The sequence below is a fragment of the Saimiri boliviensis genome, chromosome 6 (assembly GCF_048565385.1).
Source record: "Saimiri boliviensis isolate mSaiBol1 chromosome 6, mSaiBol1.pri, whole genome shotgun sequence".
Classification (NCBI taxonomy): domain Eukaryota; kingdom Metazoa; phylum Chordata; class Mammalia; order Primates; family Cebidae; genus Saimiri; species Saimiri boliviensis.
In genome coordinates, this window is record NC_133454.1 from 112,902,063 (window position 1) to 112,917,075 (window position 15,013).

Below are 15,013 nucleotides of genomic sequence, written 5' to 3' on the forward strand. Positions count from 1 at the left end.
TTGAGAGGGATTGGGAGGAACAAAGTGGTTACTGGACTAAAGAGGAAAAGAGGAAGCCATAGTAGACACCCACGGAGAGACGCCATGCTTCCCTCCAGGAAGGGGGAGTCCATGGCAGGCTGAAATTGTTGATGGCACAAGGAGAGGGGAGGTATGGTGTAGGGAAGTCGTCACTTTTCCTCTCTGGCCCCCTGTTTTCAGCTCCATGCTGCTAGCTCTCTCGTTTGATGACTTTGCAGGTTCTCCAAGCTAGACTATGGCTGACTGGGTATTTCCCAAGCCCATGTCCCTCGCCAAAGGTGAGATGTGCAAGAGGAAGTTGCCTGGGATAAGGAGTGGAGATTCTGGGCCCCACCGCAGGGTCTTGCAGAACCCAGCAGAGCTGAGATACTGACAGTGAGGAGAGTAAGTAGTGCAGCTCAGTCCAGGCCCAGGGGTGAGGCCCACTCCCAGGACTCCTGTTGCTGACTCTGAGCAATTCTGGGCTGCATCTTAAGGCACAAAGAAGAAAGGGGAGAAACAGATTGGGTCTGGGTGGCCCTGGTCCAGAAATTCAAGTCTTTGAATGGTAGGAAACTCTTCTGGTGTTGGAGCAAATTGCAGTGTTACTGTATTAACCATTAGGTCATCAGCTGCCCTGGCAGGGCCTTTTCAACAACGCAGGATTCCTCCAAATCCTGATTCCATCTCAGCACAAGATGAAGTCACACGTTCTAGTGCTCATGAGAATGGCTCCTTGATTCCCTTCCATTTATTCTGAAGCTAATCTAAAGGCTCCAGTTGGTTCTAGGCTTCTGGAATGTACCACAATTACAAGACTTTGTCTGGAGAATTTCGCCTGCCATATCGGAAGGAAGATTAGCATTTTTTTCAGAATTGAAGTGCTTAATCTTGTAGGGGTCATGTGAATATAATAAAAGCAATTTCCTTTTCCAGAAAAATGTCTGAATGTAACATATATATAATTCCATATGAAACTCTAAATTGTTCAAGAATCATATGATGCCTTGAACCTCAGGTTAAGAGTCTCTAGTGTGGTTGAAAGAAGAGTGGAAGAGTGCATTTGGCTAGGCGCAGTGGGTCACACCTGTAATCCCAGCACTTTGGGAGGCTGAAGCAGGTGAATCACAAGGTCAGGAGTTCAAGACCAGCCTGGCCAACATAGTGAAACCCTGTCTATACTAAAAATACAGAAACATTAGTCTGGCATGGTGGCGGGTGCCTGTAATCCCAGCTACTTGGGAGGCTGAGGCAGGAGAATAGCTTAAACCTGGGAGGCAGAGACTGCAGTGGGCTGAGATTGCACCACAGCACTCCAGCCTGAGTGACTCAACAACAACAACAAAGAAAAAAAAAAAGAAGAGTGGCCTTGAAATAAGAAGAAATGGGTTCAAATCATTTGTCTGTGTGTGTACTAAGCTGTGTGATCCACTGGCAAGTAACCTTGATATTTTGGAGCCTTCGTTTTCATATTGGAAAAATAGGGGCAATCATCTCTACTTTATAGGAATGTTGTGAGGATGACCCATAGCATAGTGCTGTGTAAATAACAGAAGATTCTCAAATAATTTTAACTTTAACATTCAAATGATCTCATTTGTTTCCAACCCTCTAATTTCTTAATAATGCAGCTTGGCTTAGTGAAAATAGTAGGTATTGAAGTCCCACAAGTATGTGTTATTCTAGTTCTATTGCTTATTAGCTGGGAGTCCCTAGATGGATAAATTAGCTTAAACTGCTTGAACTTTCCTTTCTGTATTTGCAGAAAGTGAGTGACACGTGATCTGGAAATGTGGTTGCGATTATTCCCTTTCCTGTGTCTATAGCCTTTTGCAATGTGACTTTGCAAAGAGGTTGAGTCTATTGATCTACTTCTTAATCTGAGCTGGACTTGTGATTTGTTTTGGCTAATTGACTGTAGCAGAAGTTACCTTGTGTCAAATTCTAAGCCTAGGTCTGGAGAGATCTTGGAAGTTTCCATTCTACAACATAGAAACCTGCCCAGCCACCATGTGAAGAAGCCCAACCTATCTCGCAGGACAGGAGCTAGTTATTCCCATGACTCCAACGCACAGCAAGCCAAATCCCAGAAGCAGAGCTCATGACTGAACCCAGATAAAACTAAAAAAACCACCCCACTGAGCCCAGCCAAAGAGCCAACCCACAGAATAATGAGCTAAATTAAAATTACAAGTCATTTTAAGCCACTAAATTTTAGAGTGTTTTGTGTCAAGAACTGATACAAACAGGGAGATGACAGTCTCCTTGACAGGACTGCTGTGAAAATATGTAATGCTAATTCTTGTAAGGCACCTAGCATAGGGCCTGGCACATGGAAGCTGCACAACAAGTGGCTTGGATGATCATTCCTGGTTCCCAAAGGCAGTGTTACCAAGCACTTCCAGCAATGCCTGATGGATACACCAGCTCATTAACAACTGTACAAGAATCGATCCTATAGACTCCAACACTTAAGAAGGGTACAGTATTAGTCCTCTGAACCAACCTCCACTCAACCAGCTTTCCAGGTTGGCCCAAGCTATCCACCCCTTCTGGAGAACCTGCTGCCTGGTGCCCACAGCCTGTCCTCTCATCGCTTTTTTCCCTCCTCCAACAGAGTTGTATACTCACTTAGAGTCAGTTGTGCTTGTCTCAGAATCTTTTTATGCCAATTGATCTCATTATTGATTTATATACTTTAATTAACTGTTATGTCAACTAATGACATAGAAACATAAAGGAAAGTTAGTTCTATGAGAGTGGGTGCTTTGCAAAGACCCATTAGGGTAAGTTGCTTTTAGAACTGCTGTTAAAATAGGTATGAGCAAGTTATCTGTAAAAGGCTGGGACAACTCACAAAATTCTAGAAGGATTCTGCCATCAGATTGCCAGGAAAGCGTCTCCAAGTTCTTCCTCTACTGCAGAGAATGCAGGACTGGAAATTGTAAATGAGGCATCGTGAGTATGCACATGAAGTAACAGTGCTAACATTTATTAAGTGCTTCCTACACATCAGGCTCTGAGTATTTTGTCTGTACTAATGTATTTAGAAATTTTAAAAAATTTTGACACAGAGTCTAATCATCAAAATGTGAGAAAACTAGTGCAAACTATGATTTAGATTAAAATACAACATTTAAAGTGTGTGTCATTTTGAACTTACAGAGTATAACCTACAGAGGAAAAGTGCAAAGGTCGTAAGCTTAGCATGGTGTATATTTACAATGTGAACTCATCTTTTTATCCATGCCTAAAAAAATAATAATACTCACATTCCTCAAATTCTGTATATTTTGTTTCTAGGATCCCCCCATTTTAAAAGCGTTTTACGATGGACTGAGCAGGAACACTCCTCTGTGGTGGGGAAGAGGAACCACCGGCGCTGACCCACGAATTGGAAGATGCTGCCACCTAGAGGATGTGAGGGAAAATGAATCCTCTCCTAGAGTTTCACTCCCGGACCGTTTTTGTTGTTGTTGTTGTTGTTTTGTGATGGAATCTCGCCGTATTGCCCAGGCTGGAGTGAGTGCAGTGGTGTGATCTCAGCTCACTGCAACCTCTGCCTCTCTGGTTCAAGCAAACCTGCCTCAGCCTCTCAAGTAGCTGGGATAAAAGAGGCCCGCCACCACCCCTTGCTAATTTTATATTTTTAGCAGGCCAGGTTGATCTTGACCTTCTGACCTCAAGTGATTCACAAGCCTTGGCCTCCCAAATTGCTGGGGTTACAGATGTGAGCCACCATGCCCGGCCGACTCCCAGACCTCTACCTCTCCCTGTGAGGCCTTCTCTGCCCTTTATCTAAAATTACCAGCTCTCCACCCATTGTCCCATCACTTCCTCTTCCCTATCACCTTACTTTTTCAAACCCCTGGCACTCATCATTATTTAATATTCCATCTAATTCCCCTTACCTGTCTAATTTCTCTTGCTGATGGTCTGAGTTCCTCTTCTAGAATAGAGGCCCTAGAAAGGCAGGTGTAGGGCCTGAGTTGTCCAGCGACGTATCTCCAGCTCTAGAGCAGTACCTGGCACATCACAACACTTCAATACATAGGTCAAGTGGACAGACAGGAGCCCTATCCCTGACCCACAGCCCTGCCCTGTGGGCCTTAACCCAAGCCCTGAGGCTCCCCAGCACCTTCATGCACAGCCCCTTTGCAGGCTCACTCCACCTCTTCCCTTCTCCCCATACCTTGTGAGGAGGGCCAAAGGTGGGGTCTAGAACCCCCTAGCACTGTGTGAACTGCTCCAGGGCTGAAATGGGAAGAGCCGTGGCCAGAACTCCTGGCCACTCTGGCCTATGTCGTGGCCTGCAGTAGTGGTAGGCAGGCTGGAAGGTCTCACTGTGTCATGGTTAAGCCGGACCAGTCTACCCGGCAGTGAATTCGAGTTCCACAAGGGAACCAGCTGTGTGGCCTCTAACAACGCACTTTATCTTGGTGAGGCTCAGTTTTGCCATCCATTAAATGGAGAGAATGAAGTGATACAGTGGGCATGATGTGCTTCACCCAGTGCCTGGCATGTGGTTGGCACCGGTCTATTGGAAATGATTACCACTATTTTGAAGGGTTAGGACTGAAAGGAAACCTCAAGGTCCTTTGGTCCTGGAGAAGCACTTTTCCTTGTTTTTTTTTTTAAATCTTGAGGTCCTATGGTTCAGGAGAAGCACTTTTCATTGTTATCTGAAAATTCCGCCATAGTTTTCTGTGGGAATTCAGAATAAAAGACAAGCTGCTGTGGTGGAAAGAAGGTGGGGAGAAGAATCCCCTGGGATCACTGCATCCCCAAGCCCTCTTCCCGACTCTACACACCATCCACCCCTAGGGATAGTCAGAGCCACCCCCAAAGCGCTGTGAGACACCAGTGGTGATCCACAGCCTCGTTTTACAGATAGGAACACCAAGATCAAGAGAGGCGATTGCTGGGCTGGCTCCCAGACCTCCTGACTCTCTGTCTAGGGTTCGCTTCAGGCCCTCTGCTACTTCCCAAGCCATTCATGGGCTTGTTTCTTAGCTGGTTAGTGAAGGGCTCAAGGGGCAAGTGAGCTCCTTTCACCTCACTCAAATCAGGGTGAGCTTCCAGATGAGGCAGGAGGCATTTGGGAGACTTTTGAAAGAGACTTAATAGCATATTGGAGAAGAAATCTCAGCGTCAAAGTCAAACTGGTGAATTGGAGGAAATCTATAGGCAAAGCCAGGGCCAATGTGATGTCATGGAACAAAGGTGCCAGAGGGAGTTGGGAAATTATCGTGAAAACAGAATCAAATAATCAGTGAAAAGTACTTTGAAAAGTGCTTCAGTGCTAGATAAATGACGAGATGTTTATTGTCATCCGTATCATCATTACACTTTATGTTAATCAAAAGGACTGGAAGTAGTTCTAATTAGGAGGAGATTCAACACCACAAATACAAATTACCTGATATCTGCAAAACGCTGATTTCTGGTCCCCACCTCAAGAGGCTGATTTAGGGATCACTCATGAGCCTAGTGTTGAAGGTTAATAAAATCTGAGACTTCATCATTTGCTCCAGTTCCGTCACAAAACTGAGTTATTTACTTATTGCTTATGACACTAACTACACTTCAAATCTTGGCCTCAAACTTTCGAGTGCTCATAATTAACGTAAGTGTCTCAGGAATGAACAAAGGCAGAATTCCTTCTCTTTGACAGCTACAGTGAGAGTAAGGTCTTTTCAATTTTATTTGCAAACAGTCTGATTAGATGCAGTATAAAACTGAGATCATTTGTGAGAACATCCATCTGAGTTTCCGTGCAAGACAGACATGTGGGGTGTGGCTGACTGTTTTCAGGGACGACCATCAATCAATTCTTTCACTCCCCTTACGTTGAGAGGTGGAGTCCAATTCCCCTTAATGTGAGCTGGCCTTGGTGATTTGCTTGGCCAACAGGGTGTGGAAGAAGTGACGTTCTGAAACTTTCTAAACCAGTTCATAGGAAGCCTCTCAGCTTCTGCCTGCCTGGCCCCTTTGGCACCTTCACTCTGGGTGTTCACTCTCAGAACTCATTTCTTTCTTTCTTTCTTTCTTTCTTTCTTTCTTTCTTTCTTTCTTTCTTTCTTTCCTTCTTTCTTTCTTTCTTTCTTTCTCTTTCTTTTAAATCTCAGCTCACTACAACCTCCACCTCCCGGGTTCAAGCAATTCTTCTGCCTCAGTCTCCCAAGAAGCTGGGATTACAGGCACATGCCACTGCACCCGGCTAATTTTTTGGTAATTTTTAATAGAGATGGGGTTTCACCATCTTGGCCAAGCTGGTCTTAAACTGCTGACCTCGTGATCTACCCACCTTGGCCTCCCAAAGTGCTGGGATTAGAGGTGTGAGCCACTGCACCGGGCCTCAGCTTCTTTCTTTAAATACTTACTTTTATTTTTCGTGGGTACATATTAGGTGTATATATTTATGGGGTAAATAAGATGTTTTGATATAATACAAGCATGCAATGTGAAATAAGCACATCATGGAGAATGGGGTATCCATTCCCTCAAGCATTTATCCTTTGCATGACCAGCAATCCAGTTGTGTTCTGTAAATTATTTAAAATGTACAATTATTGTTCCCTATAGTCACCCTATTGTGCTGTCACATAGTAGGTCTGATTCATTCTTCCTACTTTTTATGTACCATTAACCATCCCCATCTCCTCCTCAGACCCCCACTACCCTTCCCAGCCTCTGGTAACCCTCCTTCTATTTTCTATGTCCATGAGTTCAATTGTTTTGATTTTTAGATTCCACAAATAAGTGAAAACATGCCACGTTTGTCTTTCTGTGCCTGGCTTATTTCACTTAACCGCAATGATCTCCAGTTTCAACCATGTTGTTGTCAATGACAGGATCTCATTCTTTTTTATGGCTGAATAGTATTCCAGTATGTATATGTACCACATTTTCTGTACCCGTTCATCTATTGATGTATCCTTAGGTTGCTTCCCAATCTTTATACTATAAAGAGTGCTGCCACAAATATAGGAATGCAGATATCTCTTCCATATACTCCTTCCCTTTCTTTTTGGTATATACCTAGCAGTAGGATTACTGGATCATATGGTAGCTCAATTTTTAGTTTTTTGAGAAACCTCCAAACTGTTCCCCATAGTGATTGTATGAATTTACATTCCTACCAACAATGTACAAGTGTTCCCTTTTCTCCACATCCTTGCCAGCATTTGTTACTGCCTGTCTTTTGGATATAAGCCATTGTAACGGAGGTGAGATGATATCCCATTGTAGTTTTGATTGGCATTTCTCTGATGGTCAGTGATGTTGAGTGCCTTTTCGTATGCCTGAATGCCATTTGTATGCCTTCTTTTGAAAAAATGTCTAAAATGTCTATTCAAATCTTTTGCCCATTACTTGATCAGATTATTCCTCCCCCGACCCCCTACAGAGTTGTTTGAGCTCTCTATATATTCTGGTTATTAACCCCTTGTCAGATGGGTAGTTTGCAAATATTTTCTCCCATTCTGTGGGTTGTCTCTTCACTTTGTTGATTGTAGGAACTCAGCTTCTGCATTCTGAGAAGGCCAAGTATGTGGTGGGGTCATGTATAGAAGCTTCAGTTGACAGCCTCAGCTGAACTTCTAGCCAACAACCCACACTAACTGACTTACGAATGAGTGATCTGGTACATACAGCCCACTCTAGCCTTTGGATGACACCAACCCCAGCCACTATCTGAATACAACTGTCTGAGAGACTCCAAATGAAAATTGCCTGCATGAGCCCAGTCAATCCTCAAAATCATGAGATAATTATACATTATAGTTGTAAACTACTAAGTTTTGAGAAAATGAATAGAGCAATCAGTTACCAAAATGTGTCCATATTTATGTACCTCTTCCCAGTTTATTCTGTCTCCTGTTGATATAAATCTATCTGCAGAAAAATAATTTGAATAAAAGGGTCTTGTAAAATTTCTAAGACTTTAGAGATTATTGCTATGTCCTGTGAAAATAAACCTCAAAGAGAAACCTGCAATTCTGACCAGGCATTTCTCTGGCAATAATGCTATAAAGGATATTTTGGTATTCTTAAAGAGTATAAATATTAGCCAGGCATAGTGGTTCACGCCTGTAATCCCAGCACTTTGAGAGGCTGAGACAGGTGGATCACCTGAGGTCAGGAGTTTGAGACCAGTCTGACTAACATGGTGAAACCCCGTTTCTGCTAAAAATACAAAAATTAGCAGGGCATGGTGGTGAGAGCCTATATTCCCAGCTACTCAGGAGGCTGAGGTAGGAGAATCACTTGAACCTGGGAGGCGGAGGTTGCAGTGACCTGAGATTGCACCATTGCATTCCAGCCCGGGTGACAACAGTGAAACTTGATCTTAAAGAAAAAAAAGCATGAATGTTGTAAGATGCTCTGTCAAATCAGGGCAGGACTATTGGACTTTCTTCTTCTTCCACACACATGACTGGGGAGAAAAGCCTTTGACTCTGTTAGACTTCTTATTTTAACAAATAAAGAAGTTTTTTTGTTTGTTTGTTTGTTTGTTTTTTTGTCTTTAAAGTAAGATGGGAAATAGACGTTGTTCAACAAACTCTCCACATGCTGCTGCTGTGGATGGGCCATGGACCACAGTTTGAGAAGCATCAGTAATCTGGCTGTGCCTCAGGACGAGGGCAGGGCCTTGAGTTCTTTTTTTTTTTTTTTTTTTTTTTTTTGTTATCTCCCCAGCCCCAACTTTCTAGCGACACCTACCTGCCCTGCAGAAACTCCTCCTACTGAGCTCCAAGGCTCTGTGGCATGCAGGTGAGTCTTAACTCTACCTGGCTCTGCAGACCAGCCTCTCGTGGGACCTCAGTAAAGTTACTTCCCCTCTAGGGGCCCCTAATCTCCTTAATTAACCCCACAGGGCTTTTGTAAGGATTAAGTGAGTTAACACAAAGTGCCTAGAACAGCAACCATTGCATGTGAAAGGGCCTATGAATACTGTTGTTATTGTTAATCGGTTTTTCCCCCTTTCCCACCACACCTAGTAAGAGCCTGAGGGCATGAAGTGACTGGTGAACTTGCCCTTTCTTGCAAGTCTCGATAGTTTTACCATTGAAAAAAAAAATGAATCTAATTTTGTATTCTCCTCCACCATAGATTTTTATCAGCCCTGAAATAAAGTGTTTTAAGTCACTCAAGGAGGAAAAACAAGAATTGGCCCTAGGTTTGTTTCTAAGCCTCCTGTTGCAGGCTCAGCATCCCTGTTTGAGATGCTTAGCTTTAAGCTGCATCTCTCTCTAGATAGTTCCCTGTGCTTCCTGATCAAGCATCTCATTGCAGCTTCTTGATTGGCATTCTGGAAGCACAGGTGAGGCAAACACACCTACAGAGTTATAGAGCGCATTGTGGCTAATAGTGCTGAATCTGGCTTCTGACTGCCTGGGTTCCAGTGCCAGGCACTCCACTTAATAGAGGTGGCAAGTTGCTAAATTTCTTTTAAGTCTCAGTTTCCTCATCTGTACTATGGGAGAGGGGCAGAAGGGAATAGCTGTGTTATAATAAATAAGTTAGGTCATCTACCTTGCTTGGCAACAAAATAATATGAGCCCTAGTCAGCTGGGGTCCTCATGGCAAACACTGGAGCCCAGAGCTTGTGCAAGGCACTCCCTTCGGTGGGATTGTATGCATGTATGCATGTGTGTGTCTCCCAGTTCAGAAGTTCTCGCCTAAGGATGATGTTGCTCTCCAGGGAAGACTTGGCAACATCTGGAAGCAATTTTGATTGCCACAACTAAAACAGAGGGAATTATCATTGGCATCTAGTTGACAAAGGACAGAGATGCTGCTAAACATCCTACAGTGCACAGGAAAACACCTCCTCACCGCAAAGAATCATCCAGCCCCAAGTGTCAATAGTGCCAAGGCTACGAAATTTCAGGCTGGTGTGGTGGCTCACATCTGTAATCCAAGCATTTTGGGAGGCTGAGGCGGGAGTATCACGAGATCAAGAGGTCGAGACCATCCTGGCCAACATGGTAAAACCCCATCTCTACTAAAAATACAAAAATTAGTTGCGTGTGGTGGCGCACGCCTGTAGTCCCAGCTACTTGGGAGGCTGAGGCAGGATAATTGCTTGAACCCAGGAGGCAGAGATTGCAGTGAGCCAAGATGGCACCACGGCACTCTAGCCTGGGTGGCAGAGTGAAAGTCCATCTCAAAAAAAAAAAAAAAAAAAAAAGACAGCAAGCAAGCAAGCAAGCAAGAAATTAATTCTACCCTGGAGAGAAGACAAGCTTCATGAGGGCAGTGTCCACTATTCTTCTGTTCACTGCTGTATCCCCAGACCATAGCAGAGTGCTTGGTCCTCAATAAATACTTGCTGAATGAATGAGTGATTGACATGAATGAGTGATAATCAAGGTTCTCCGAAGGTAGACATCTGTGGTGCTGGGTGAGGACAGAGTTTGGCTGCAGCTCTGTTTTCTGTGCTCCCTGAGGAATCACTGAAACTTGGAGAGAGAGTCCCAAGGCTGGGTGAGATCCAGGATGCAGGGCCTCTTTGGGGGCTGGATGGTGGATTGCAGGCTCATGCAGTACCCACCAGGCATACCATTCCAGGAATGCAATCAGGAAACTCAGCCAGCAGCCATCAAGGGTGGGTACTTCCCTCAATGTCTCTTGGAGGCAGAGACCATGGGAGCCCTCTGGACCACAGTTACCTGGAAGTCCTCAGCCAGGATAGTTTGTCATCAGCAATTTTGAGTCATTTTGGTGGAGGCTGCAAAGCACTTAAGAGTAAATCCATTGAGGATCTGTTGACAACAAAATAATTGTTATTTCTGGGCCAATAATGCAATTCCCTTGCATCTCCTTTTCTCAAGTGATCATTCCCTGCCCTGGAAAATGCTATGTCCCAGTCGCAGCGTTTCTGCAATTTTGAGAAGGGGAAGGTCCACATCAGTAAATCCAGCAACTCCCTGACTCTGGCCCCGCATTCATTGGCTTCCCTGGTTCTGAGGCCTTTGGGCCTGGACAGAACCACCCTACTGCCTTCCCGGGTTCTCCAGTGACCTGTCGTGGGTCTTCCCGGTCTCCATAATCATATCATCCAATTCCTCTAATAAACCCCTTCCCATATATCTATAAAATTTAATCAATAAATATTGTAATGATCCATTCTTTTATTTAACCCCTTTTAGTGGGGCATGTCTTCCCTTGTCTTTTCTTCTGAGCAAAAGAATCACTAAATCCTCATTTCTTTGGAAACCAAAGACCAACAAAACCAAAACAAACCTAACCGAGGCCTTGCCACTCCTGCCATTAGGAGGGGACTTACGTCAGAGCGTGTGGTGGAGGCACTTCTCTGGGAGGCAGGAGAAACGGAGGACTTTCGTGCTGAATATTTGTTTAGTGCTTGCTTTGGGCCTGTGCAGGGCAGTGGAGTCTCTGAATCAAGCATCCCCAAACTTTTTACACAGGGGGCCAGTTCACTGTCCCTCAGACTGTTGGAGGGCCGTCACATACTGTGCTCCTCTCACTGACCACCAATGAAAGAGGTGCCTCTTCCTGAAGTGCGGCAGGGGGGCGGATAAATGGCCTCAGGGGGCCGTATGTGGCCCACTGGCCCGTAGTTTGGGGACGCCTGCTCTAAATGAACTTAATTGTTATTGATGTTTAGTGAGCCATAAAACCCCAATTTCCTGCCTGCACCCCCAGCCATAAAATAACCGTTTGCAGCAATCTATAAACACCCCTTGGTCACCAGGCTCCATTCACAGCACCTATGGAGCTGGTTAATGAGCATGAAGCCAAAGCCTCCTGGACACCTCTTTCCTCCCCTCCTTTCTGCCTCACTAGTTCCTCCGAACTGCTTCTCACCTGGGGCCTCCAAAGGCATGGCTTTGCCACTGAGCAGTGGCTAGAGCAGCAGCCCTGTGCCCTAGGTAGGGCCAAGGGTCTGGGCTGGGAGCCAGTGGTCTCAAAGGCCTGACGTGCCTGGCCCTGAAAGTAGAGCATCAGTCCTCTCCCGTGAGTACACGGAGTTCAGGGGGCCCATCTCAGGGCAAATGGAGAACAGGACCCCCAACCCCAGTAAACATCTCTTCCCAATGGACTAGGCCTTGCCGAGGCTGTAGCTGACGGCCTCTGTCTAGGAAGACCCTAGACTGCAGTGAAAGGGCTCAGAAGCTGGGCCTCCACTTTCAGGCCCCTGCCTTTTGTGGCAGGCTGTGCATGGGGTTACCTCTTTCTCTCTGCACATACTAATCCCTACCCTGAAGCCTCCATGGCCTCCTCTGAGTGAGTCCCATGTTGTACCTTCCCAACAGGTGGAAGGCTAGACATCTGCCTTAACCCAGTGTTATCAGCGGAGGTGTCCAGGTTCTTGGCATTTTGAGCAGAGAATTGGATAAAATGCACAAACAAAGCAAGAAAAGAATAAAGCAACAATAGCAGAGATTTATTGAAAACAAAAGTACACTCCACAGGGTGGGAGCGGGCTGAACATAGGGGCTCCAGAGCCCCACTACAGAACTTTCTGGAGTTTAAATAGTCTGTAGAGGTTTCCCATTGGCCACTTGCTGTAAAGGAAGTAGTGGCCACCATCAGTCTGATTAGTTGGCCTGCAACGAATCAGAGGCTGAAGTGAAGTTACAAAGATTGCACTCTATGCCAGCGTCTGATTGGTTGTGGAAAGCAACCAATCAAAAGCTAAAATGAAGTTAAAACGTTGCACTTCTATGCAAAGACTTGGCCCAAAATCAGTCTGATTGGCTGAGGAAAGCAACCAATTAGAGGTCCGTTCAATTTTCCATCTGCCCCGCAGAAAAGGTGGAGGGGTGGTTTGCAAAGGGAGAAGCCTCTGGTCCTTTTGTTACTTAGGTGTGGAAAGTTGGGGTTTTCCTTTTGATTTAGTTCTAGGAAGGCATGAATCGGCCTTGGGTTCCCTGCCCCCAGACCCTATTCTCCTGCCTCTCCAGGGGCCTGACAAGTGCCCATGGTTTACCTGTCTCCTGCTGCTGGATAGAGGGCACCGTACAGGCGGTGAGCATGTCATGTTCATCCATGCACCTCCGTCTACCTCATGCAGGGCCAGGACTGGACCAGGGGCTCTGTGCCTTTCTGAGGAAGAAACAGATGGAGAAAGGACAAAAGACAAAGGAGGAATAGAAGCAGGAAAGAGTCTGAGCTGGAATAGAACCCACCTGGTTTCTGAAATACTGTTTATTCCTGGAATTTTTTTTCCAGGGATACAACAAAAAGAAAGTGTGGTGTAGAGTGGAGGGCACCCTGAGCAGGGAGTCAGGAGTCTTAGGCAGGCCATTCTCTCTTTAGAAACTCAGTTTCCCTACCCCTTGACAGAGTCGAAGAGTTTGTTTCTAGAGTCTTCTACGTCTCAGATTCCAAGAATGAATGGAGGATGGGCAATGGGGCTAGTCTTTATTTGTTAACACATTGAGCTGATAATAGTTTATGAAGCATCTTTAATTTCAGCAGCTCAGATATGGTGAGTGCCATCTTCTGGTTAGGGTGGACATTCAGTGTATATTTGCAATTCAATCCCTTTCACAGATGGGAGAACCCAGGGCCATGGAAGAGGATGGAGGTGGCCCCCATCCCATCACTGTCCACAGTCCAGTGGAGCAATTTGGAGCACTTTGGCTTTGGAGTCAGGCAGACCTGGATTCATTCCAGCTCCACCCTTTACCAGCTATGGGACCCTACCAAGAGGCTTCTCTTTGAGCTTCAGTTTCCTCATCTGTAGAATGGAATAATATTTATTTCACAAAAGTGTTGTCAGGATTAAGGGAGGAAATGTTTTAAAAATTCTTTGCACATGACCTATCCTGTGTGGTTAGCACACTAGCTGTAGAGGTAACTGGATGGCATCGGGGAATGGAGCAGTAGATGTGTGATACAACTGCACAGCCTCCTACCTGGGGCAGCCGGGATGAGCAAAATCATCTTTGAATTCTTGCAGGCCCTCAGAGACCTGCCATCAATGTCTTTTTGCACACACAGCACCAGCCAGTGCCCTGACAGTAATGAGAAGGAGGACAGTGGAAGCCAGAGGACATGAGGAACATTGAGAATTGGGCTTGCAGAGTGGGAAGAAGAGGAAGCTGGAGGCCTAGTGGTCCAGGCAGTTGGGGCCATGTGGACCTTCAGGGTCCCTGCATCCACTGGGATGCTCCTGCAGCTGTCTGTGTCAGCCTTTCCCAAGGGTGAGAGACAGATAAAATTTTCTCCATTTGCCTCCATAGACGTTGGGAGGAAGTGATGGGGGAGGCCGATTCTGCCTCATTCAGCCGGAGGAAATTTCCCACAAGCTGAGCAGCCATCCAACAGGACACTGTCTACCTGCAGGCAGTGAGTTCCCTGTCGTTTTAAAAGACAAAGGAAAAAAACCCAACTTAACCTAGTTTAAGCAATCCAGGAAAGCTGTTAACACGCCCACCCAAACCAAGGAGAGGTTGGGGAAGGATGATCCCAAGGTGCGCTGGAGGCAGGGACCCTAGCTTGGTCAAGTTCCTTTCTCTCTGTCTCTGTATATTTCGTCTTGACCTCCTGTTCCTTCAATATCCTCCAGCGGCTCCTGGGGACTATCCCGAAGCTTATGATTTAACTACAAAGAAAGTTCTTCTCTTTTCCAACATTCATAACTACAAAATTCTGTGGAGGTCTTTGTCTGGCCCAGCTTGAGTGGCACATCTGATCACAGGGGCCTGAGGAAGGCAGAGGTGTGATTGGCCTCCTCATGAAAGACCTGCGGGCTAGTGGCGGAACCAAACTCAGTTTTTGCCTTCACTAGACAGAAGGGACAAGGGATGGTGAGCAGTTGGGAGCAGCAGACACGACCATAGGCACCTGTGAGGAAGCTGTGCCAAGATTTCTTCCAGAAGGGAGGTTGGCCTTGACAGGCTTAAGGCCCCTTTTATCACTTGCAGAGTCTAGAACCGCTTGCAGAGTGAGGACTCCCAACTTCACCTGTGGGACTCTGGTGCTGGGCACACCTGCTCTGCATCTGCCCTGTCACCCCGGGACTAAGGGCAGCCTG